The sequence below is a fragment of the Zalophus californianus genome, chromosome 3 (genome assembly GCF_009762305.2).
Source record: "Zalophus californianus isolate mZalCal1 chromosome 3, mZalCal1.pri.v2, whole genome shotgun sequence".
In the NCBI taxonomy this organism is placed as follows: domain Eukaryota; kingdom Metazoa; phylum Chordata; class Mammalia; order Carnivora; family Otariidae; genus Zalophus; species Zalophus californianus.
In genome coordinates, this window is record NC_045597.1 from 10,792,771 (window position 1) to 10,818,664 (window position 25,894).

General features: G+C 43.5%; 1 protein-coding gene across 1 annotated transcript in view; it reads left to right on the forward strand.

Moving 5' to 3' along the window:
• The first annotated feature begins 18,541 nt into the window (after window positions 1-18,541).
• Window positions 18,542-25,894, forward strand: part of TMTC4 (transmembrane O-mannosyltransferase targeting cadherins 4) — a 132,176-nt gene continuing 124,823 nt past the window's right edge. The window contains exon 1 of the mRNA XM_027590293.2: window positions 18,542-18,855. The gene's annotated coding sequence lies outside the window, so the exon portion shown is untranslated. The remainder of the gene's footprint in view (window positions 18,856-25,894) is intronic.

The window sequence follows — 25,894 nt, forward strand, 5'->3', positions numbered from 1 at the left end:
TTTCCCACGAGACCGCATTTATTACCAGCTCCATTTCTCACCAAGAGCAAGAAATGCTATTGAGCAAAGACAAAATAAGTCTCAGCAAAATTGAAAACAGATAAGTCCTGGTGTAGTTTATCTTTCCTCATCTTTCCTGTGGAAATGTTCTACTGCCTACGCTGTTTTAATAATCCAAAACAAAGCCCGGGGTGGTAAAGTAAGCAGGGAAACAAAGGGAGAAGACCGCTGGGTTCTGTTTTCAGGACCCATGGGAACATCTAAAGCACTATGACTGAAAGCTTCAGAACACAGTGATAAATTGGTCACTGAGAGCAAAAACTAGGCAAATAGTGACTGAGGATCAGGTATGTCAATAAAGAGCCTTTTGGTGTGTGCTGCTGAGAAAACTGGAGTTTCATGAGATCTTTTCAGCGTCTCCATAATTAAAGTTATCCTTACTGTAAATGTTTTGTGAAAAAAACAATATTTATTTTCCTCACCCTTTTTTCTTAGAGGGGTAGGTAGCTGGAGGCAGAGGGGTGGATTAAAAACTCTTTGACCCAGCCCAAGACTGAGGAAAAAGATTTGGGAAGTACCTGGTTTCACTCACTCAGGCAACACAATTTTATAAAAGGGTCCCAAATAATCCACAGAAGCACAGAGTCCTGCTGACTTTCACGACCCCAATTCCAGCCGGTCTGCTGTCCATGTTGTAGTCACCCATACTGTCCACCTTTGGACTAAGCTGGTTCTGCCTTTTGCACCCAGAGTCCTAACACATACTTGGTGTGTGATCACTGTTGTGAGAATTACTGCCTCGCACTTACCACACACACACACCAGACACTCCAAGTGCCCTATATATACAACCAACCAAAGGGAGGTCTGACCATTCCCACTGCAAAGACAGGCTCTCTGAGGCGTGAAGAGGTGAAGCAGATTGTCCAAATCACCCAACTATGAAGAAAGGGAGCAAGGACACAGATCCGGGACGATCTGGATCTTAATTCCTCCGCTACCAGCTTCCCAGGACACCGTGGTTCAGGATCTGCACCTCATGGGCATATAGAAGATCTTCCCTTCCTGGGTCTCTCTGCTCACCCATGTCTCAGCTTTTACAGCTAACTAATCCAGCATCTGCCACAAGACACACGCGTGCACGCACACACACAGAATAACACAGTGTTGATCTGGTTGCTGCTGGGTCTTAGGTTAGAATCTGCTTTGTTTCTTTAGGTTGTTGGTCTACCTTCCTTCACTAACCCACTGTGTATAGTTTAGCTATCAGAGGACAATGTTTCCCTCTCTTTTCTTCAGGGTCTTGCTAGAAATACCTCAAGATTGTTTCTTTGTGCTCTCTATTAGAGTGACATGGAAAAAAAATAATATCACAGAAAGATTAATGTGCTTATGGTAAACAAGGAATTAGTAATTGAATTGTATCCCCCCGACCAAATATGTTGAAGTCCTAAGCCCTGGTACCTGTGAATGTGATCTTATTTGGAAATAGGGTCCTTGCAGGTGTAATTAGTTCAGATGAGGTCATAAGGAGTTAGGACAGGGCCTGGATCCAATACGACTGGTGTCCTTATAAGAAACAAGAGGAGAACGCCATGGGGAGACAGTGACACACGGCAAGAGGGTGACCTTGGCCAAGACCAAGATTGGAGTAAGGCTGGCACCATCTGAGGGGTACAGGGGGCCATCAGGAGCTGGAAAAGGACCCTTCCCTACAGGTTTCAAGGGGAATGTGGCCCTGCTGACACCTTGATTTCAGACTTCTAGCCTCCAGAACTGTGAAAGAACACATTTTTGTTGTTTTAAGCCACCAAATTTGTGATACTTTGCTACAGCATTTCTAGGAAACTAATACACAGGGTGACTTAGTGAGGCTGGAAGCAGGAACATTAGTTTGGAGGCTTTTGTACTTGGCAGTTCCTTTATAAGATAAGATAGGAGGCACCAAGCTCTGGGCCAAGGTGGTTGTGGCAGTGAGAATAATCTGCTAAAAGGATTTCCTCCCATTAAGTCATCAAGGAAAAACTCTGCTTTAATAGATATTCAAACAGGAATTGGCCAGAGTAAGCACTTTTGTTAAGAACGCTCTGGAGGCAGTGCCTGGGTGGCTCAGTCGGTTAAGCATCTGTCTTCAGCTCAGGTCATGATCCCAGCTGCTCAGCAGGAGTCTGCTTCTCCCTCTTCCTTCTGCCCCTCCACCCCATCTGTGCATGCACCCTCTCTCTCTCAAATGAATAAAATCTTAAAAAAATAATGTTCTAGAAATTGGGGCACCTGGGTGTGTCAGTCAGTTAAGCATGTGACTCTTGATTTCAGCTCAGACCAGGAGATCAAGCTTCACGTTGGGCTCTGCACTTTCAAGGAGCCTGCTTAAGATTCTCTCTGCTCCTCTCCTGACACCTCTCCCCTCATCCCTCTCTTAAAAAAAAAAAAAAAAAAAAGAATGCTCTGGAAGTCAAACTGGAAAGCCATGGCCAATTGCTTTCTATCAGCAAAGATAAATATTGCATTAATTTGGTTTCTCTTGGACAGTTGAAACATCCTAATGTCCCTCAAAACATGAGATTTTGATAAAATTTTAAAACCTAAAACATAAGGAATCAGAAGAATTAGACGACACAATACAAAATTCTTATAGAAATAAGACCCTGAGGAGTTGGGTTTCATGAAAGTTCACAGAACCAGATGGACACAGAGCAGTGTGGCCTGTCAGTCCACGGTCACTGCTATGCTTCAGCAAGATGGCAGAATGGAGATTCCAGCCCTCATACCTCCACACGAAGCATCCATTTTGACCACCATCCACAGATGTACCTCTGTGAGAATTGGGGAGTCAAGTGGGAAGGTCCCAGAGCCGTGTTCAAGCAAAAAAAAAAAAGTCACAGAAATAGAACAATCCTAAATTCATAGGGAACCACCACAGACCCTGAATAGCAAAGCAATCTTGAGAAAGAAGGACAAAGCTATAGATAAAACACTTCCTGATGTCAAATTATATTACAAAGTTACAGTAAGAAAAACAGTATGGTACTAGCATAAAAAAAATGGAAAACACAGACCAATGGACCAGAATAGAGAGCCTAGAACTAAACTTACACATATATAATCAACTAATCTCTGACAAGGGCACCAAGAATACGTAACGGGGAAAAGACAGTCTCAATAGATGGTATTACAAAACTGGCCAGCCACATGCAAAAAAATGACGCTCGACCCTTATCTTAAACATCCACAAAAATCAACTCAAAATGGATTTAAGACATAAACATAAGACTTGAAACCCTAAAACTCAAGAAGAAAACGTAAGACAAAAAGCTCCTTGACATTGGTCCTGGCAACAAATTTTTGGATCTGATACCAAAAGCACAGGCAGGAAAAGAAAAAAATAAACAAGGGGGACTGCATCAAACTAAAAAGCTTTTGCACAGCAAAGAAAACAATCAACAAAATGAAAAGGCAACCTACAGAGTGGGAGAAAATATTTGCAGCCATATATCTGATAAAGGGTTGCTATCCAAAATATATAAGGAACTCATACAAGTCAAGAGCCAAAAAAAAAAAAAAAAAACAAATAATCCAATTGAAAAATAGGCAAAACCTGAATAGACATTTTTCTAAAATAAGACATACAAATGGCCAACAGTTACGTTAAAAAGTGCTCAATCATCAAGGGAGATATAAATCAAAACCAAAATGAGATATACCTCACACATGCTAGGATGACTGTTTAAAATAATAAATAAAGGGGCGCCTGGGTGGCTCAGTTGGTTAAGCGACTATTTTCAGCTCATGTCATGATCCCAGTGTCCTGGGATCGAGCCCCGCATCAGGCTCCCTGCTCGGCGGGAAGCCTGCTTCTCCCTCTCCCACTCCCCCTGCCTGTGTTCCCTCTCTTGCTGTCTCTCTCTCTCTGTCAATTGAATAAATAAATAAAATCTTTAAAAAAATAAATAAAATAAAATAAGTATTCATAAAGATATGGAGAAAAGGGAGCCCTGGTACAGTGTTGGTGGGGATGTAAATTGGTACAGCCATTATGGAAAACAGTATGAGGGGCCTTCAGAAAGTTAAAAATAAAACTACCACATGATCCAGCAATCTCCCTTTGAATATTTATCCAAAGAAATTGACATTGAAATCAAGATCTCCAAGTGATACCTGCACTCCTATATTTTCTGCAGCATTATTCACAGAAGCCAAGATATGAAAACAACCTAAACGTCCATCGATGGATGAATGGATAAAGAAAATGTGGTATAAACATATGATGGACTATTATTCAGCCTTAAAAAAGGAAATTCTGCCATTTGTGACAATATGACTGGACCCGGAGGACAACATGCTAAGTGAAATAAGCCAGACACAGAGAGACAAATACTGTAGGATCTCGCTCATACACACAATCTAAAACAGACAAACTGGTAGAAGCAGGGAGGAGACTAGTAGAGATGAGGGGAAGGCAAAAGGAGGAAATGTTGGTCGAGGTGTACAAACTTTCAGTTCTGCAACAGGAAAGAGTTCTGGAGATCTAATATATAGCATGGTGACTACAGGTAACAATACTGTACCACATACTTGGAAGTTGCTAAGAGGTTAGGTCCTAAGTGTCCACACCACAGAAAAGAAGGGAAGGGGAAGGGAGGGGAGTGGGGGGAGGAAGGGAGGAAGGGCGAGGGAGAGAGGAAGGACGGAAGGAACAAACAATGTGAGGTGATGGATGTTCATTAACTTGATTGAAGTGATGACTTCACCGTGTACAGACATATCAAATCATCAAGTCATACACCTTAAATATTTACAGAAAAACCAAAAACAGGAAGAGGATGTAAAAAGAAACATATATCAGAGTAGACCACCAAATCTTATCTGGTGGGAGGAAATTTCCAGTCCTTCCTTTCTGTGATGGGAAGTCCGTCCTTACCTTCCTTGGCTCATTGGAGGGGTGGGGGTGAAATGACCGAAGAGTTAAGAGAAGTATTTTTCTTCCTTTGGGATGGGGGAGGAGGTTGATTGCCACCATATTTTCAGGGAAGGTAGTACATACCTTGTGTTTCTAACATTGCTTTGAAATGTAGCTTTTATTTTTATTCAGATAAGGGTGAGGCCAACAGATCAGGAGATGACTACCATTGAAGAGATAGCTTGTTACGCTCACAGAACCTGAGAGGAGGGGACACACCACATCACAAGGCCACACGGAAACAAGTAGGGTGGATCAGGAGGCAAAGGAGCAAGGGGAAAATGTGAGCAAGAGCCTTTATTGTGGTTTCTATGGGAGGGAATGCATGAGGCAAGGTAAGCAGGTTTAGGATTGGCTAGTTTGGATCATTTCAGCGGGCTCTGGGGTGTCAGGGCGGTCCTTACTTGTCTGGGACCCGGCCTTGGGGGATGGGGGCAGGCGGAGAGAGGCCTGGTGTGAAAAAGTTCAGTAGAAGAGGTGGGTCGAGGTCTGGACTCTGGGTCGGTTGGTTTGCATGTGAAAGGCATATTCACAGATGAGTCATTTGCCGTCTCTAGGAATTAACCAACCCTGGAAGGGGCAGTCCCTTGAAGGTCAGCAAGTCCTCAAGACGTCAAAGCATCAAAAATACAGAAAATAAAAAGAAACGATTACTACAAATGTCTAATCCTGTCTTCATGGGCCCTGTTTGGTTGGCTGATCTGAAAACAGAAGGGTAGGGTGATACCCTACCCTTTCCCGAGGGGAAGGGTGAGAAGTGACGAGGGAAGGAGGAATGGTCCTGAATCTTAGGAAACCAGATCCTTCAGCCCGATCCCGAGAATGCTGCAGGGACCAGCGAGAACCAGAGCCTGTGGATGAGGACTAGTGCTCAGGGCAGGGCAGGGAATCTTATGGGGGACCAGAACCCATCCCAGCACCTTTAGGAATGAAGAAGGATGCCAAAACAATCAGGGTTGGTATCCTCCAAACTTTCAAATAACTCAGCGCTATTGTAGAGGTGACCCATTTAGCAAGTCAACAATATGGATGCTCTCAAGTCAAAAAGAGAGACTCGGTTCACCATGTCACTAGGTACAAGTAAAATTATACCTAGGTGATTAACATGATTTTTTTCACCATTGTAGACATACCAGGATGAATCAGAATTATCACACATTGAAAAGTAAAGAATGGCCTATTAAATTAATTTTTAAGATTCCCCCCCCCCAATTTAAAATGTCCTTGTATTTAAAATATTCTTTACCAGGCACCTGGGTGGTTCAGTTAAGCAGCTGCCTTCCACCAGGGTCCTGGGATCGAGTCCCACATCAGGCTCCCTGCTCAGCGGGGAGCCTGCTTCTCCCTCTGCCTGCCACTTCCCCTACTTGTGCTCGCTCTCTCTCAAATAAATAAAATCTTTTAAAAATAAAATAAAATGTCCTTACCCGTTGGATTGGAAAGTCCTAGAGAATTGTCAGTGTCCTTGATGACATCAATGTTATTACTCTCAGGATAATCAATCACTACGAAGTAGTTAATATACTCCAACAGGAGATTCCACTCCATTCTTTCATTGCTGGTCACCATGAATTCCCATGTGAAACAAGGAACTCAAGAAAAACATTGTGCTGAGCAAACTTTAGCCTGGCTCCTACCTGTCCTGTGCCATGTTCCTAAAGGAGAGCCCAGCACTCCAGGTGGAGTTTTTGCTCAAGAAAACACAATGCTGCCAAGCTGCAAAATGTCCATAGTCGCCACCTGCATTGCCACAACATGTTCAGTAATTCTCTCCTTACTCTCCTTCTGCAGTTTTCCATTTCCCCATGTCCTCCCTAGTCCCCTTTCTTGTTCCCCCTTCCTCAATTCCCCATCGCCTCCTTTCATTCTCTCTCTGTTCTCTCTCATCTTTGTCTTAGTTGGAGTTGAGCTCAGCGGATGCGTTGTTTCTGTTCCCTAAGGCAGTCAGCTGAAGACAAGTTGTCCTGCTGCCATTATCAAGCATCCGTGATGTCTTCTTTGACATCACTGGAATCAATTAACTGGAATCATTCAATCTTATCACCAAAAGGTGGTTCCCCTTTTCCCTTATGCCCCTGCTAGAAGGTCCAGATCAGGAACTGAACTTTCTGGAAGAAATATCAAAAGAATGAACAGGAGAGCACCATTCCAGCTACTCATGATGTCACTGTGAGGTGACACCATGTCCTGTCACTGTCCCAGAGGACTGAGATAGAACTCCCTGGACTCCTATAGCTCAGAAATAGGTGACTTTATGAAAGCCAACTGCTGACCCAAGACCCAAAAGAACAGGAATCAACTGTACAGGACTAAATGGAACTGAAACAGGTAATTGTGGTAAATGCCCTTTTTCTTTGGTCCTGGGGGGGAAAAAAAACCCTTTTCTTTCATCTTGATCTATCTTTTCTTTCTAGAACTTAGCAGGCTAATCTTGTGCAAACTGCAAGAAAACACCCATTGAATGGTGTCTTGCTCAAAACCCCTCTTCAGAACTCAGGGGAAATACTTTATGAGAAACCTTAATATAAGTTATAAGCTAATGGACTGACAAGGGATCTTAAGGATGAGTCTTAGAAAACGCTGTATATTGCTTGGCTTTGCCTGCAAAACCAATCCAAACAATCAAAGTGCCTTCAGCGAATGCCTTTCTTTCTCATGGCAATGTGACTATTTGCATAGGTTCAGTAGGAATCTGTAATGATATAATTGGATAAACCAAATTTGTAACCATTCCAGAAATGTCTCGTTTAAATCCCATTAATTGAGAATGACCAGCCCATTTATCAAAGAACAAAGACTGTAATTCCTAGATGTCAATGATGCCTACAAAATCTTCCAGGGAAACTGCCCTAATGCCTGATTTGTGGCTTATGGAGTCCCAGCCTTAAAGAAGGTCAAGATCTGAACTTCCTGGCAGGGGAGGACATGCAAACATGCTATTATGGACTGTTTGTGTCGTCCTCAAACTCATATGTTGAAATCCTAACCCGCAGTTGTCAGTATTAGAAGGTGGGGATCTTTGAGAGGTTATAGGTCATGAGGGTGGAGCCCTCCTTAATGGGACTGGGACCCCAGAGAGAGCTCTCTAGTCCCTTCCACCAGATGAGGACACTGCAAGAAGACAGCCATATAAGAGCCAGGAAGCTACCAAGTCCATGGGTATTTATTATGGAAGCCTAAACAGACTACAACACATGGGGAATCTCAGAGAAAGAAGAAAACCTTACAGATACAGGTACTGCAAGGAGAAACCCAGTAAGAATTCTTTGTTCCTGGACTGGAAATAGATAAACAAAGGCAATATAGAATATATCTGGCATAATAAAAGTGATCAAAAATGTGACTCCTGGGGCTTTGTAAGGGGGTCGCAGACACGAGTTCACTCTTTAACCCTAACATCTTATGGCTTCTTTCTGTATCTTTTTTTTGTCAATAAAACCATCCAAAGAGAATAGAATATCAAGTTAATTATGCTAAATCAGAAAATCGAGAGTAGATGTATTTGGTCCAATTCATACCATCAGGGTAGAATTTGCTCATAAGAAGACCTCAAAAAATAAAACTGACATTCTTATCCTTAGCTTAGCTCTGTCTCAGACGGAAAGATGGCAACTATCACCGCTGAGTAAAGATTCGCACTTTTAAAAGCCATGCATTCCCAGAGATAAGCCTTGAATTACAGGACCATTCTAAAGCCTTAGAGACAGAGATAAGCTGTGATCCTGTTTCCTATTATCAGAGACAGGACTTTAAATCTAACCAGAACAGTCAATTGCTGTATAATCATTTGAACTATAAATACAGCCTTCTGTCTTTATTCTGGGTGTCCAGTTACTCTGAAATCTTGCGTTAAGCATGCAAAACTTAATCAGGTGATCAAAAATTGGGTGGGATTTTTTTTTTAATGGGGAGAGGAAGGATAGATTTCTTTAGAAAAGAAACAATGAAAAATTGAGTTGGGAGGAGTAAAAACAATTTTTAAAAGGTAACTTTCCAGCCATTATGATTAACAACTAAAACATGATTTGCAGAGTCTTTACTGTAGTGGTTAAAGAAAACCAGAGGTGGGAGTGGGGGTAAAACAGTAAACAGGTTTTATTCAGGAACCGTCAATAGGGGGAAAGAGGCCTCAGTATAGAACTGGCTCTGCTTCTAAATAGCGCACGGACACGCGGGGATTTAGAGCCAAGGCGCAGGGTGGGGCCAGTGAAGGGAAAAGTACTAGGAAGAAACATCAGGGCCTGGAGGGGATCTGGTTAAACAGAGCCAATATAACAGGACTCTTGCTGAAGGCACACCTAGGTGATCAGAGATCATCACCAGGGGATGGTGGAGGGTGAGGAAATTTGATCCAATATCCAGGGGGGTCAGATACAGAGGGTGGGGATTCTCACAAGACTGACTTAGCAAGATTCTTGGGACAAGTGGGCTCTATAGAGCAAGGCTCGAGGACAGGACCTAGGGGAAAGGGGGCTCAGAGTCTAAAGTTTGGTCAGGAAGAGACTGTCGGTCGTCAAGGAGCTATGCTGGTGGTCGCCTCAAGGCTGGACAGGCTACCCGTAAGTTACCCTGGTAACAAAATCTCCCCCCATTTGGGAATTTCTGCTGCCTTGAACATGAAAGGTCATAAAGAAGTCTGTAACTCTTGGTGCCTCCCTTTGGTTCTGTAGTGTAGACAGGTATAGACAGGTAGGCCCAGTCAAGGGAAGTGCCATTTACACAGGACCAGGAGAGAAAGAAAGGAAACAGTAAGGGGCAGGGAGAGCCAGCAAGGAGAAACTGAGTCAGGGAGTTTAGCGTCAGGAAGAGGGGATGACGGGAGTCTGTCGGTGCTCACCTGCTCATTCGCCTTCTCTGCTATTCAAACAAATACAGGGGATCCTTAAACTCCAAAGACCACCTTCTGCAGGGTAGTTTTCCAAGCAGAATTCCCCTTCTTCTCCTTAATTTAGCAAAAACAATTCCAGGGAGAAGGAACGCCCCAGGAAGCCAGACCACAGAGTGCATCCTGACCCTATTTTGACTTTGAGAAGTGAGTAGTGCTGCCTTGAGCCTAACAAGGTGTAGACTCATGGGGTGGCTTGTGGCCTCCTGCCTCCTCAAAGTGCTGGCCTCCAACCTGCAGTGACTTACCATCAATGCCCTGCAGAAACTGTGGGTGGATCCATCCTGGGCAGCACATGCATGTCACATGCATCCCTAAGTCAGAACTAGAGAGAAACTCATTTTCTTCCCAAACCAAGTGGACACCTGAATGCTCAGACACAAAGGAGTGAAGCAGTGTATATTATCTCTTTTCTGTTGCTTGGAAAATAAAAGGCAACAACCGAAGGCCGGGCATTTTGGAAAGGTACTCAGACCCGAAGACTTAAACCATTAGCCATTTCTGAGTCCACCAGATACCATCAATGGAAGCTGGTATGTCCTGGGCTGCCTGGCTTTCTCTCACTGAATATCAATACTGGTTAAAACTGGCAAGCTGATCAAAAAGACTATTCATCATTACTAGCTAATGTTTATTAAGTGCTGTCAAAAGAAAAACTTATCAGGACTCAGTGAGGAGAGACTTCTGTTCAAAGGCTTATTGTGAGGGATGGAAAGGGGCTATCGAAATAGAGGGAGGGGGATTAGTGACCACAAGGTCTGCAAGCATCTCAAAATCAAACAGAAAAAGGGTTTTCCTTTATATGGTAAGAGGCAGGCAGAGATAAGCAGAATCTTTGGAGGGGAATCTGGGCAAGCGAGGAGAAATGACCAGTGGAGTTTGACTGGAAGAGGGTATGGCTGTGGCCAGCTGATTCCCAGGAGAAACTAAGAAGAGGGACAGGGTCCACTGCTCCGACTTAGGCATAAGCAGCGTTCAGGGCCCTATAGGAAAGAGAGAGTTCTGACCAAAATTTGGCAAAGACAAAGCAGAGGGTAAGAAATGGGTAATTGTGAGCGCCTAGTCGGTGCTTACTAAGAAGTGAGCACTGTGCTTAAAATCCCACGCAAAGAAAAGTGCTTTGATTTTCCCTATTTTGCAGAGGCAAAACTGATTCTGAAAGTTCAAGCAATTTTCCCAGAACCACAGAGCTGGTAAAAATCCCTGGAACTCTTGTTATCCAAAGGAAAATAATCAGAAATATGATATGTGGATGGTAATATGGGGAAATTCGACCTTTTCTTTAACCTCACTCCCTAGATAACGTTCAACACGTGTTTGGGGGTGAATATAGTGACTATAGGTGGGGAGAGGGTAGAGTCAATAAATCCACCCCACTTAATCTCATTGAGCCTTTTCATAACTGGTGTCATACAATTGATGCTTTTGTCATCCTTTTAAATCTTAAACTAACTAGGCTTTGGCTGAGCTTTTTTTCTCCCCAAGTTGTCTACTAAGCTGCACCAGGACACCCCAGAACCATCACAGGCAGACAGAGCCATGGGAATTGACCTCGTCTACACACCTTTCTCAAGAGCTGTCCTGGGAAGTGGGGGAGGGATAAAGACTCCTCCCTGCCAAGTCCATCCTCTAGAGGAGCTGTACATCCAGACAGAGGATGCCTCTCAACCATGCAATTTCTGCCACAGTGACTTCTACACTCTCCGTGGGCATTTAAAAACTCGCATGTGCCTGTCCTCATGGCCAGTCACCCACATCACTGCCAATACCACAGGGAGCTCCTTAGACGGACACCTCCTGCAGGAGGCTGGCATCTGCCAAGTAGATACCAGCAGTCTCTCATTTGTCTAAAACCCCCTTAATTAATGACATTGACTGAGTGCCCCTCTACTCATCTAAGTGGAATAAGTGCAAACCTCTGTGCCTGGCTGGCTACAAAGAAATTCAATTAGAGGTCTATACAGATAGAAAACCTCAGCTCTGGTCTTTGAAAGTCCCACACCCAGAGGAAGATGACACCCTTAGGCCACTAAATTAGAATTATATAGCCTTACCTCCCCTTCAAAAGTAATCCCACATTCAGGGAGAAGTGTTTTCCAATGACCTGTGCACAGCTTCTAGCACTTTCCAAGCTCCTTGCATAAATGCCCATGGAGGCATCCTTGGGTTCCCCAGTCATCTCACATCTATAAGATGGGGGGAGTTGATTATGAATGAGGTCTCAGAGACTCTGTGTTACAGACGGATACAAATTTACCTGAACTCTGGTAATAGGAACGTTAATTATACCTGCTCATGCTTGACTATAAATTCCCTGAAGTTGAGACCAGATCTACCTTGCTCATCACTGAATCAACAGTGCCTTGTAATGTGCCTGGCACCAGCTAGCAATTAATGTGATTTGTTGAATGAATAAAAGGATGAAGAAATGAAGGCATCCTGCCTCGTTAGGTTTTTGTGAATATCAATTAAAATCACATATAATTTGTAAATGACACTTCTCTGCAAATAACAGCTAAAAATAAATTAGCTGTTGTTGTTACTCTCAGAGGTCTCTACCGTAGGCATGGTTTATTACAAAAATTAAAATGAACCATATTCATTGTAGAGTCCATTCCCCAGAAAGCACATTTTTCTCAAATGATAAAAATGGAAGAAATTCCTTATTTTGAAAGGCTCACTATTTAAGTCACTTGTATATGATAATAAATAAACACACTTTATATTAAAGACATAAATACCATGTGCAATGAATTACCATTGAAATTAAAAGTATTTTCAATCTGTAGAATCAGTATGGAGAAATAAAAATAATCAAAGTCTTACAAATAAGAGTCTGGCCATGTTTCTGCTGCACCCAACAAAGACATACACAAACACACCCACACACAAGTCAAAAAGAGAAAGTCCATAAGCCATTGTTAGAGGCTGCAAGCCGAGAAGCTAACTTGTTTTTCCAGAATGGAGAGAGAAATTACTAGAAGCAGCAAATGATGGTTAGAATTAGCCATCTCCCAAAACCTTCCCAGAAACAAGCCATCCTATGGTGTGAGGGGGAGAAAATTTACGGATGACTTGAAATGTCCAGAAGTAGGCATCCTAAAATGCAACTAAGGGAAATTAAGCTGTCATCACAACCATGACACATAGGAAGCAAGGGACCCTGAAATGGGGGATTTCTCTAAGAAATGTTATCATAAAAGGGAGTGTTGGGGCTTAAAATTTTTCAGCATTTATGCTGTACAGTCCCAGGAAGGAAAACACTGTGTCTAATGGTCATTAGGTAGGTCATTCTATAAAAAAGTAGAGAAAAATGGAGCGCCTGGGTAGCTCAGCCAGTTAAGCATCTGAGTCTTGATTTTGGTTCAGGTCATGATCTCAGGGTCATGAGATCCAGCCCCATGTCAGGCTCTGTGCTGGGCATGGAGCCTGCTTAAGATTCTCTCTCTTTCTCTCCCTCTGCCCCTACCCCCCCTCCCTCTCTAAAATAATAATAATAAATAATAATAATAGAGAAAAAGCCTCAAGCAGGCAACCAAATTCTCCATCTCAACTCGTACTGATTCTGTGCTAAGCAAGCAACTCTGGAGAAGGATTGTCTTCACTGGGTGCCTCAGTGCTCGGAGTGTTCCCTAGATTTTTCCTCTTTCATGTTATCAAGGGACTGTTCCTAGGCCATATGTTTCACGTGTAACAGGCAACATGATCTCATGCATGCTCTCCTCCCTGGGCACACCACGTGGCCATTGCCTGCTGGCGGGCAGCCCGGGCCACTCAAGAGCAGCTCCCTCCTCTTCCTCTACCTTCTGGAAGGAGACTGTCTCCTCTGCATAATTCATCGTGCCCCAGCTGGTCTAGGAAGTCAGATCTGCGGTTGTTACCAGATCAAAGGGGTTGCTTGTTGTAGCCTTGGGAGTGGGGGGTGTTGTGTGGTATCCGTTTTCCTCCATTCCTAGACATCTGCCAGGGTGCTGACAAATACGCCATTCGGCTGCCTTCTTCAGCAGCTCGGCCATGCTGAGATCACAGCCCGAGGACATCTCTATTCAGAGCAAAAGTGGATTTCTCTCTGCTAGACACTATGTGAGAGGTATTTTTCATTCATTACAATAATTTCTGACTTCCAGCATATATTTTTTTAAGCCACAGCAGTAGGCATTTTCAACTCGTAGAAGTCTCAAACAGATTGTGTTCTCAAAATTTAAGAGTCAATTGTTTGATATTCCTCATAGCAATTTAACAGAAACCCATAAATGGAAGGCACATGGGGACAGAAACATCTTTTTTTTTTTTTTAAGATTTTATTTATTCACTTGAGAGAGAGAGTGAATGAGAGGGAGAGGGAGAGAGAATCTGAAGCAGACTCCGCACTGAGCACAGAGCCCAATGCGGGGCTTGATCTGAGGTTGATCCCACAACCTCGAGATCATGACCTGAGTCGAAACCAAGAGTCGGACGCTTAATGGACTGAGGCACCCGGGCGCCCCTTGCATCTTCTAACTTCAGAGTTGTTTGGCCAGGGAATGGGCTATTGTAAGAGGTGATGGATTTCTTGTCAACAGAAATATATAAAAGGAATATATCATTAATATGTTCATGGATATTTTATACATATATTTAAACTAAAAAATTAAAAGTTCATGTGGCAATTTCAATCATTAAACAAACAAATAAGTAAATGACCACTAGTACTTGAGGGGAAATAGTTCATTTAAAGGTGTGTAGGGGAGCACAGCAATCTTTGCGGGTCTTCCAGTGAGTCTTAGAGAATTGTTCTAGGACTTTCCAGGACAAAAGCCCGGCTCTTTGTCACATGTTCCAATTCCGGTTCAGTACAGATGCGTGCATATCCCCAGTTCAGCGTCATGACTGAGAGGTGCTTCAGCCCACAAGTGGAATGAAAAAGGAGACCAGCGTGCGCTTGTATTTACCAGAGGGATCTGAGAGATGGTCATTAAAAATAAGGATAAGATCCAGCAATTGCACCACTAGGTATTTACCCCAAAGATACAGATGTATTGATCTGAAGGGGCACCTGAACCCCAATGTTCATAGCAACAATGTCCACAATAGCCAAACTGTGGAAAGAGCCAAGATGTCCATCAACAGATGAATGGATAAAGAAGATGTGGTTCATATATACAATGGAATATTACTCGGTCATCAGAAAGGATGAATACTTACCATTTGCATCGACGTGGATTGAACTGGAAGGTATTATGCTGAGCAAAATAACTCAATCAGAGAAAGACAATTACCATATGGTTTCACGCATACGTAGAATATAAGAAACAGCACAGGGGATCATAGGGGAAGGGAGGAAAAATTGAATGGGAAGTCATCAGAGAGGGAGACAAACCATGAGAGACTCTTAACTATAGGAGACAAACCGAGGGTTGCTGGAGGGAAGGAGGGGAGATGAGGTAATCGGGTGATGGGCATTAAGAAGGGCACGTGATGTGATGAGCACTGGGTGTTATATGCAACTGATGAATTACTGAACTCTACATCTGAAACTAATGATGTACTATATGTTGGCTAATTGAATTTAAATTTAAATATATATATATAATTAAAAAAAGAATAAGGATAAGAAGGAGGTGTGCACATGTGAGAACTCTTGTCCGAGGTGGCACCAGGGGTACTTGAAACAAGACAAGACAGAAGAGAGGGCACAAACCCATGAGGAAAGAAAATTTTCAGTCCTTTTTGTCTTGATTCCTAAAGAATTAGCATTTTTCCCTCTCTCCTCTTTTAAGGAAACCTTATTAAAACAAAAGCCAAACCTTCAAAGTTAGTACTCAAAAAAAAAAAAAAACTTAAAACTCACCATGATGAGCGGTAACCAACCAATGAGGTTGACCGCAATCCCTCTATGGCCTTGACCCCCAGCAGGAGGATGCTGCTCCCCTGGCAGGCTGCTCCCTGACTAAGCAGAGGCCGGCTGGGCCAAAGAGAATTCAGGAGGCATGGAACCCGTACAGTTTACCAAGTACAGGTTTCTTGTTCTACCACGTTTCGTCTCCCCCAGATCCCAGATCCTTTCCTTACTACTGAGTGAATTATCACCAAGATAGCCCCAAAGGGGCACAACTTGAAGCACTCTTGCCTACTCCCCTCCCCTGCCAGGTGGGTATCAGCCCATGATCCTCATATTAGTCATCTCGGGCTGCCGGAACAAAGTACCACAGACTGTGGGGTTTTAAGCAACAGAAATTTTTTTTTTTTCCACTAAATGGCCATGCCATTTGTTCTTGTTCCTACTCCAGTTACCCTTGCTCAGTCTGTCTCTGTTTCCCCTGTTCCAAATCCCTGACTTGAGAAAGTTGAAATAATGATTATACTCTGTTTTATTCTTAATGCTCAGATCAGGAAAGACAGACACTCTATCGTGTTTGACATCTGACCTGCGGGTATCAAGTTACCTATTCTATGCAGCTTGATACAAAGCTAAATTGTGAATATGTCACATCAATCAGATGGAATTTGGAAAGAAATATTCACAAAGATCCTATCATTTTGGTGATTCAGTAACAAGGGAGGAATAGAATATCTGCGTTCTGTCTTAGGAGAATTACATCATTGTAAACTAGGACCCAATGGTGTAAAATATGCACTGAAATCCTATCCTCCAAAAATCATTTTATTGAAAAATTTCCTTTAAATATGATCACCCAACCATAGTGAGAAGAGGTTCTAGACAAAGTATAACCTAGAGGGCCAAATCTTGTCAGTGGTCTGCTTTTGTACAGCCTGCAAGCTCAGAATGGTTTTTACTTTTTTAACCAGTTATAAGATAAACAAAGAAGAATATGAGACATAGACCATATATAGACAGCAAAGCCTAAAATATCTGGCCCTTTAGGGAAAAATTTTGCCAGCCCCTGAACTACAGTATCATAGAATAAGGACGTAACCAAAAGTCCCTCTGCTATAGATAAGAGTTGACGCCATTCACATTTCCAAGTGAATAATTGAAGCAACTCACCTAAACACATTAGATGAAGGGAGTAATAGGAGAGAGGTGTATATAATAAGTTATTGGCTATTAACCCTATTTGTTCTTATCATATTGACAGTTGGTAAATTGCACATAAAAAAGAGGCTTTTCTGCTATAATAGAGGAAGGGGAGACTCTCCTCCGTTCCATCCCACTAACAGCCAGCATATATTCCTCACTCATCCTGGTAGTGGTCACTACTGCACTTTAGAGAAAACTGCCCCTGTCACTGTCTGATGCCTTCACTAGAAATAAGCCCATCTCAGACAGAAGGAACAATTCTAGCATTCCTGGGAAAACCCCAACCTCCAGACACTCTCCACGTGCCATGAAAAGTAGATCTGTAGCCATTCATTTACTTAATTGCTCCGATCAGAAAAGTTAATAAATCTTCTCTTACCTCCCCAAAGGCAAAATCATTATATCCTGAAATAGCTCCAAGGGTGTTGGGGAGACACTTTATCTTTCTGGACATAAAGTCAAGTCACATGGGGCTACCTGGTTCCTGGAGGGATTTTATTTATGCACCAGAAGGATTAAGAATAGCTGCCTCTTTCCCCTTTATAAGCAGAGATAAATCATTTTTGAATCTCCCCTCACCTATGGCGTGTCCACTACTTAGATAGGAAAAATCCCCATTGGCTTTTATATGTCACCCAGAGGTAAGCAATGGTACAAGGGGTTGACACACTGATATTTACTGAGCAATAATAAGAAATCTCCCTGAGCTTCCAGGTTGGTAAACACGTGGAGGTTCAGGGAGAGGGGCATCCAGAGAGGCCATGGAAAAACTCTGCACCCTTTCCCCATGCCTCGCTCTAGGCACCTCTTCCATCTAGCTGTTCCTGAGTTATGTCTTTTCATAATAAACCGCTAATGAAGAGTCACTTGTTTCTGAAAGTCGTGGGAAGGCATGGTGAGGAAGGGAGTCAACCGCACACACCACAAATTCCATTTTTTTAGACATGGTATGGCTTTGACGCTCAACGACAAGTGCAAGATAATAAGCACTGAAGGAAGCAGTTCTCAACAGAAATAAGCCTTGCCCTGCACCATGGATTTAGTCAGTCAGATTCCCAGGGGCTGAACTTTGCCTTGGCATGGAGTATAGATCTCCTTTGCCAATGGCGTTGAGTATGCATGCCAAAGGCTCTGGGCGGAACACAGGACACTCCCCTCCTAAGCCCATGCGGAGTTGCAACATTCTGAAGGTGTTTGCCGCTGGGCTGAGAAAAGAGCACAGGCCTCGGCCTGCTGTCGTCTGGATTTAACACAGGACATATTGGATTGCTGGTTTCCTGCACTGCAGAGCAGCTGTGTTTCTCATTCTGCTGGATTCTGTGTTGGTCTCCACGCGTCAGAGGAAGCAACCCCTCTCCCAGTTTGGAAGGAGTGGCCTCCTCTAGGAGAGAGTCCTTCCCAGTCAACCCTACCTCCGCTCCTGGTTGTCCCTCGAAGCTCTGTGCCTGTCCACGCAGCCTATTTTATTTTTAATGGCTCCCAATATTGGAGGGTACACCAAGACCTGTCAGTGTCCCAAAGGGTCCATCTCAGTCAGCACCCAGATTCAGACTGGCCGGAAGCCAGCCCCTCAAACAGCAGCTTCCTAAAGTGTGCAAAAAATACGGGCCTGTGGCGTCACAAGGGTCAGTCCTGCAGGACCCAGAGCCAGCCCCGCAGGACCCAGAGCCAGCCCCGCAAGGAGCAGCCCCCGGGCTCCAGCGGCAAAGGGGGGAAGAGAGGACTCTCCCCCGCCAACACCTAGGCCCCCCGCGCAAACCGGATGCCATGTTAAACTGGGACCCGGATGTACCGCCCGCTACCCGGACACAAATGAGCGCAGACAGAAAACCAGAGCCTCAGGAGTAAAAACCTAGCCCAGATGCAAACCCGGCAGGCAGCAAGCGGAGCCCCCCCGGAGACACAGCCCTAAAGCGAGGACAGCGCGGGGACACCCGTGTGTCAGCCCAGACGCCGCTCGGTCAACAGAGGCCGCCTAAGCGCTGTAGGGTGAGTCCTCACATGGGCTGGGGTCTTGGGGCTCCAGCGGGAGTCTGGAGGTGGGAGCTGGGGTTTGCAAGCTGGAGGCTTGGGGCCTTGTCCCTCAGGTGCAGGTCTTAAAAGTTGGGGCGCCAGACGTGAGCTCAAAGCGTTGCCCCTCGGGGCCTCCGCTCGCTTGCAGGGGCAGCGGCCCGCCGAGGGCCTCACCCCGCCACCCGGCAGCCGCTCCTACCTGCTTCCGGGCGCGCTCTGCCAGGTGCGGTGCTCCAGACGACCTGGTTGCACAGCGCGGAGACGTCCGTGGCCCCCTGCGTCGCCATGTTGCGCGGGCAGCTGCGCCAAGTGTGCGGGAGTCCGGCTCCAGAGCCCCCACCAGCCGGGTGGCGGGGACAGACAGCGAGGACCTCTCTCGACTCACAGCCCCCGGCGGGGTCCTGTCACCCTCACGCTTGGGGGGTGCCGATTTTCTTCCCTCCTCTTACACTGCTCGGCCCCGCTCTGCAGAGGAGTTAGTAAAAGGGGACCAAACACGTGACTGGGGACCAGTGCTAAGACCTCGGGGGCCTTTGAGCTGCAGAAAGCAAGCTGCTGCATCGCTGTGCACTTTTACGGAGTAGTAAAGAAATAATCCCGAGAGAGGACAAAGTCTCTGAAAAGTTGATTGATGATCTGATTATAAAATCGTAGTTTATGGAGTAAAAACTGTAGCTTGCAATGGAAGATGATCCTATTATGAAAAAAGGGGGGGGATCTCTGATCCAGAACACCTCATGTGTGCATTCTGAATGAAATTAATGAAGGTGAATATGAGAAACTCAACAGACACCTTTTAATTGTGTCTAGTTCCATCATTTTATTCAGAGTTTTTAATAGGATGAGTCCAAAACTCAGCCCGTTTCCACCCTTACCACTAACTTAGATATTCACTTGGTAGGAGAACCTAAAGCAAAGATGGTTCTGCTATGTTTTTCTATCCCATTATAAAGATGCTTTCCCATCCCGCTGTAAAGACTGCTTTTTTCCTCCAGGTTTCCAAGGAGATTTCTAACATAATAATTAGTACAATATCAATAATCCTGACAGCAGTAGGTATAAAAAATTTTTATTTCTTAAATATGTACACTATGGTATGTTCCAGGCCTTCCCAGTCACCTGGGAAGGGTCAAAGCTAGTGAGAGCTATAAGAACAGTGACATAGGAATCTGGAGGCTAAAGGTCCATCAGGAAAATGTTCTCACCTATGGCTTTTTAAATGATATTTTGCTTTGTTTTATTTTTAGATCAATCAGTGCTTTCCTTTCTCTAGGGGAAATTAAAAACTAATAATAAATAATTAATTAATTATAGAAATATTATCTAAATATGCTTTTTGTCCCTCCAAGGGGAAAAAGAATCCTATGAACACAAAGCACTAGTTCTGTTTTTTGTGTGGGCTTTTTTCTTTCTTTCTTTCTTTCTTTCTTTCTTTCTTTCTTTCTTTCTTTCTGTGTGTGTGTGTTGGCGTGAAAGTAGCAACAAAGGTTTTCATATGTTGTCTCAAAAATTCTGTCTTTGGAGGCCCTGTTGGTTTTCTCAAGCCAAAGGCAGGGAGGAACCAAAAAGCTCATAGTCCTTGGAGTGTGTTCAGCTACCTCAAACCCCCCAAACAAAGCGAATAGATGAAAGCAGTCTCCTTGTTCCAAAGACAACTAAGGTCTTTCTGAAATGGAAATGAATTCTCAAATTCTCCCTTCCTGCACCTTTCACAGTATTAGTAACTGCTGTAACTTTTGGAGAGCCAGCTCTGTGCCAGGCCTTGTTAGTTATCCTATTACTAATCCCCATAACTGGATGAGGTCATTATTATTCTTATTTTATTTTTTTTAAAAATTTCATTTATTTATTTGATAGAGAGAGACACAGCGAGAGCAGGAACACACGCAGGGGGAGTGGGAGAGGGAGAAGCAGGCTTCCTGCCGAGCAGGGAGCCCGATGCAGGACTCGATCCCAGGACCCCAGGATCACAACCAGAGCAGAAGGCAGATGCTCAACGACTGAGCCATCCTGGTGCCCCTATTATTCTTATTTTATAGATGAGAAAGGCTGCATATAAGTAATATACACAAAGCCATTGATGAGTAAAACAGTAAGCTGCGATTGGAACAAATGGCCTAACCCAAAGTCCAGGCTTCTTCTTCTGTGTCTCTTGTTTGGAAGCCTCCCTGTCTAATACTATCTAGTGAAATCTGGTGAGAGGTTTATTGGTTTGGTTGGTTTGTTTTTTATGATGATTAATTGGTGAAGCATCAATAATACAGCCATTCGAAAGTTTTGGGGTCCTAACATATAAGGACACTTACTTTATGACAAAGCAATGCAAAGCAATTTTAGGGTGTAGGTTAGTTAGATAGCCGCATGGGAAACAAAGCATATCTATTCCCTATACCTCACACCACACAGAAAAATCTTTCCCAGAAAGATCTAAATGTGAGAAGTAAAATGAGAGTTTAGAAAAGATAAGATAGAAGAATATATTTGTTGCCTTGACATAGGAAAATTTTTCTTAGGACACAAAATATAACCTTTAACCTTAATTTAAAAACTGAATTAACAAAAAAAGTTGCAAAATACAAATAGTCTGAGAGTTGAATAGGCTTTTTCAAAAGAATATTCAAATGACCAATAAACATATTAAAAGGAGCTTAACTTCATTAGTCACCAGGGAAAATGAAGTGTAATATCATCGTACACCTGCCAGAAAAGCTGAAATTAAATAGAACTTAACAGAAATTTAATAGATAGTTGGCAAGAACATGGAGCCACTTAAACATTCATACGTTGCTGGTAAAAGTTTACATTGGTACAATTGCTGTGAAAACTGTTAATGTTCATCAATGGTGAACCTCTGCCTATGACACAACAATCACACTCCTAAAATCTATCCCATGGAAATATATACATAACACTACAATAGATATGTACAAAAAGATTCAAAGCAGGGCTGTTCATAAGAGTCCAAACTCAGAACCATTCATGTGTCTACCTATAGTGGAATGGGGAAATACATTTAGGTGTATTTATTCAATGAAACATTATACAGCAATGAAAATGAATATAACTACATACAACAATATTGAATCTCATAAATATAATCTTAAGCAAAAAAATAGTTAATATTGTATAATTCCATTTATATAACGTCTTAAAATAGGCAAAACTAATTTATGGTATTACACTTAAGATTTTGCTCACCTTTAGAGAAGAGGAAGGGAATAGATGAGAAGGGGGCTCCTAGAGTACTAAGAACGTTCAATTTCTTGATTTGGGTGGTAGTTACAAGGGAATGTTCACTGTGTGAAACTTCTCTGAACTATACACTTAGAATATGTGTACTCTTCATAGGTATGTTATTCATCAAAAAAAAAAGTTTATTAGAAATAAAAAGGGAGAAATGGCTAAGCATAAGTGGACACATTATTAATAGAACGGGCTGGGCAGAAACCAACAGAAGCCAAGGGAGATGAGGACAAATGCAAAAAAAAAAAGCACTGTGACCTTGGAGAGATTAGCCTTCTGAGAATGACAAAGTCAAGCAACAATGTCAGGGAGCCAAGAAAGGAGAAGAGAGAGGAAAGAGACAAGGTGGTGAAGACTATTCAAGAGAAAATACAAAGCAGAAGGCTCAAGTAAAGATCGTTTTTAAAAATGAAATTTGAGTGTGTCTGAAATCACAGAAGATAGAGTTTCAAAAGCATCAGTGAAAGAAGGAAAACAAAGAAACAAAGGGATGGATGAATGCGTGAATGAAATAACAGTTACTGAGGGCTTACCGTGTATCAGAAACTGCTAGTAGCGAATTTCAGATAAAAAAGAAAAGGAAAGAAAGGAGAAGAGAAGAAAAAAGAAGAGCAGTTCTGCTTTGCTAAAATCGTCTGGCTACAGGCTGAATTGATGAAGACTCAAGTGTTTATCGCATATACACTTTACTAGTGGGTCAGGTGAAGTCACACATCAGGCAAAAACAATCTCATCTATAAGAAGCACAGGAGAGACCAGCTGGATTTGAGGTAGCTTGGTGCAAACTCCTCTCAAGGTTTGTATTAGTTAGCTAGGGATGCTGTGACAAAATATCACAAACTGCACGGTGTGGAAAAAACCAGAAATATATTGCCACAGAGTTCTGGAGGCTAGAAATCCAAAATCAAGGTGTCAGCAGGGCCATGCTCTCTCTGATGGCTCTAGGGAAAATCTTTCTTTGCCTTTCCCAGCTTCCAGGGTTTTCCAGCAATCCTTGGCATTCCTTGGCTTATAGATGCCACTCCAACCACATGACCATCTCCTCCCTGTGTGTCTGCACAGCATCTCTCTGTTCATGTCCGTCATCACATGACCATCTCCTTATAAAGGTGCTGGTCATTTTGGATTAGGGACCCACCCTACTTACTCCCATACGACCTCCTCTTAATTACATCTGCAACTACCCTATTTCCATGAAGGTCACATTCTGAGGTACTGGGGATTAGGACTTCAACATACCTTTCTTTGTGGACACAATTTAACCCCTAACAAGGGTACATTAGGATTGCCACAAACCATTAATCATATCTTCTCTTAAAAGGAATGTTAAGTAGTAGGTGAGCATAAAGAAGGTAGGTCACCTGAGCCCAGGTTGTGTTCCTGAGCCACACCACTTTGCTCTTCCAGATCTCTTTAACCCAGTATACATTCCAGTATCTGAAGGGCTAGGACACAGTGTGACAAAGAGGTCAACGAGGCAACTCCTATGCTAATCCATATTGTGTATTTTTGTGTTCCAGTTGCTATGGCTACATAACAGATGAACCCAAAACTTTGTATGATGAAATAACGAGTAGTATGCTCACAGAAGGACACAACGGGGACAGCTTATCACAGCTCACAGTGTCTAGGGCTTTAGCTCAAAGACTCAAAGGCTAGAAGATGGAATCACGTGAAGTCTTAATTCACTTACGGGTCTAATGGATGATACTAGCCAAGATCTTGGCTGAGATTGTCAGCAGAAATAACAGTGCATTGCTTCTCCATGTGTCCTAGGCTTCCTCACAGGGAACAATGGCATATTTCAGAAATTAAGAAAAGTAGGTTAACGGGAGAGATGGAGGCAGAAATAGTACTAGCTGAGACAAGCAGAGGCTGTGATCATCTGAGCTTCTGTAGACCATGTTAAGAATTTTGGACTTAGTTCTAAGGGCACCAGGACACTTTTGAAGTGTTTTAAGGAGGAGAGTGATACGATCAATGTAATATTCTCTAAAGATCACTTGAAGATGATGAATGCGTTAGGCAGAAGGGGACAGGAGGGGAATCTGGAAGACCATTTCAGAGGATTAGATCAAGAAGGGAAACTGAGCACCCAATTTAAGAAGAAATTTTAAAGTAAATTCCTAAAAGATGAAATGCAAATAAGATACATTTCACAGGGAAAATCAGAGCCCAAGAGAGATCAAGAGAAGCTTCTGGCTCTGAGCCAAGGATCCGAACGCTGGGACGGGCCCTGGGTACCTCGCAGGACGATAGTTACAGAACTGCAGCTACTCCTGCCCCCTCCAGCCTTGGGTGGCTACAGCAGCGGTTGGTTTTATTTTGTTCAGTTGCTGGATTCCTCCAGTCTAGAAGGGCATCTGGCAAATAGTTGTTGCTCGTTGAGGACTGATGACTGAACAAGCATGGCTCCCAGGTGGCTCCAAGCTCCAGGGAGGAACGGGGATCCCACGAAAGCAAAGAACAAATTATCCAAATAATGCCTCCCCCCACCACCGCTACAGTCACCTGCTGCCAGCTAAGTTAAACAGAGCAGGCAGGAGACCAGTCTCAAAAAGAATAACGGACAACCAGGAATCAACAGACACGCGAGGAAAACCAAACCGGTGAAAAGAGGACCCAAGCCTGTGAAAGGGAAAAACGAAATCGTTAATATAGCAAACAGAAGACTTTAAAGTAAGTGGAATTTATAACCTCAAAGATTTTTGAGAGGAAATAATGGCCAGGACAAGCTGAGGGAGGCCCGGTCTAAGGTGATGGCAGTGAGCACAGAGGGAGACTCTGGGAGATTTTAAACTGTCTCGGAGGCCGGACTGATAGCACTTGGCAACTGATTGAAAGTGGAAGGTGACAAAGGGGGAGAAGTAAAGACTAACCAGGTTTCTGCTGGAGGAATTAGGTAGAATGTGGTGTGCTTACTGATACGGGGGCTCTAGTGTTATAGACCAGATGTTTCCCCGCAAAATTCATATGTTGAAACCTAACTCCCAATGTGGTGATACCTTCATGTATGGGACGAGTGCCCTTATCAGAAGGACCCCAGAGAGCTTCCTCACCCCTTCCACATGTGAAGAAGACAGCCGTCCATGAACCAGGAAGCAGGCTCTCACCTGGTGCCTTGATCTGGGATTTCTAGCCTCCAAAACTGATACTTAAATTTCTGTTGTTTATAAACGGCCTTGTCTCGGGTATCCTGTTATAGCGTCCCAAACAGACTAAGACAACTGGAAAAGCAGATTCTGGAGAGGAATCTCAGGAAGTCAGTTTGGAGAGTGTTCAGCTGGTTGGCAAAGCCCATTAGACATCTAATGGAGGAGCGGAGGTGCTATTGGCTGTGTGTTTGGCACTCGGAAGAGACGTGTAAGCTAGCTATAAGTTGGGGAGCGTAACTCTGCGTAAAGCATCACTGAAGCGAAGAGCGTGAATGAGGTGGTCTGGGGTGTGAGCAAGAGTGAGACTAGCAGAGGTCATAGAACGAACGTCCTGTTTCCGAGGAAACCGTATGGGGGGAAAGAGTTTCACAGAGAATAAACAGAAGGCTCCATGAAAAACCAAATCGCCTGTAAAACTTTTAACTTTCCATTTTCAGTTGTTCCTTGGTGGGGGCCACTACTTCACATAAAACAAACTGTAAAGTGGGGATCAGAGCAGTACCAGTCCCAGATAGTTTGCTATGAACGTTAAGTAAGATGATGCTCAGTGACCACTTAGCTCAGCAGTGGACATGGAGTAACTGACCAGCTCAAGAGCTACAGTATACTCAAACACA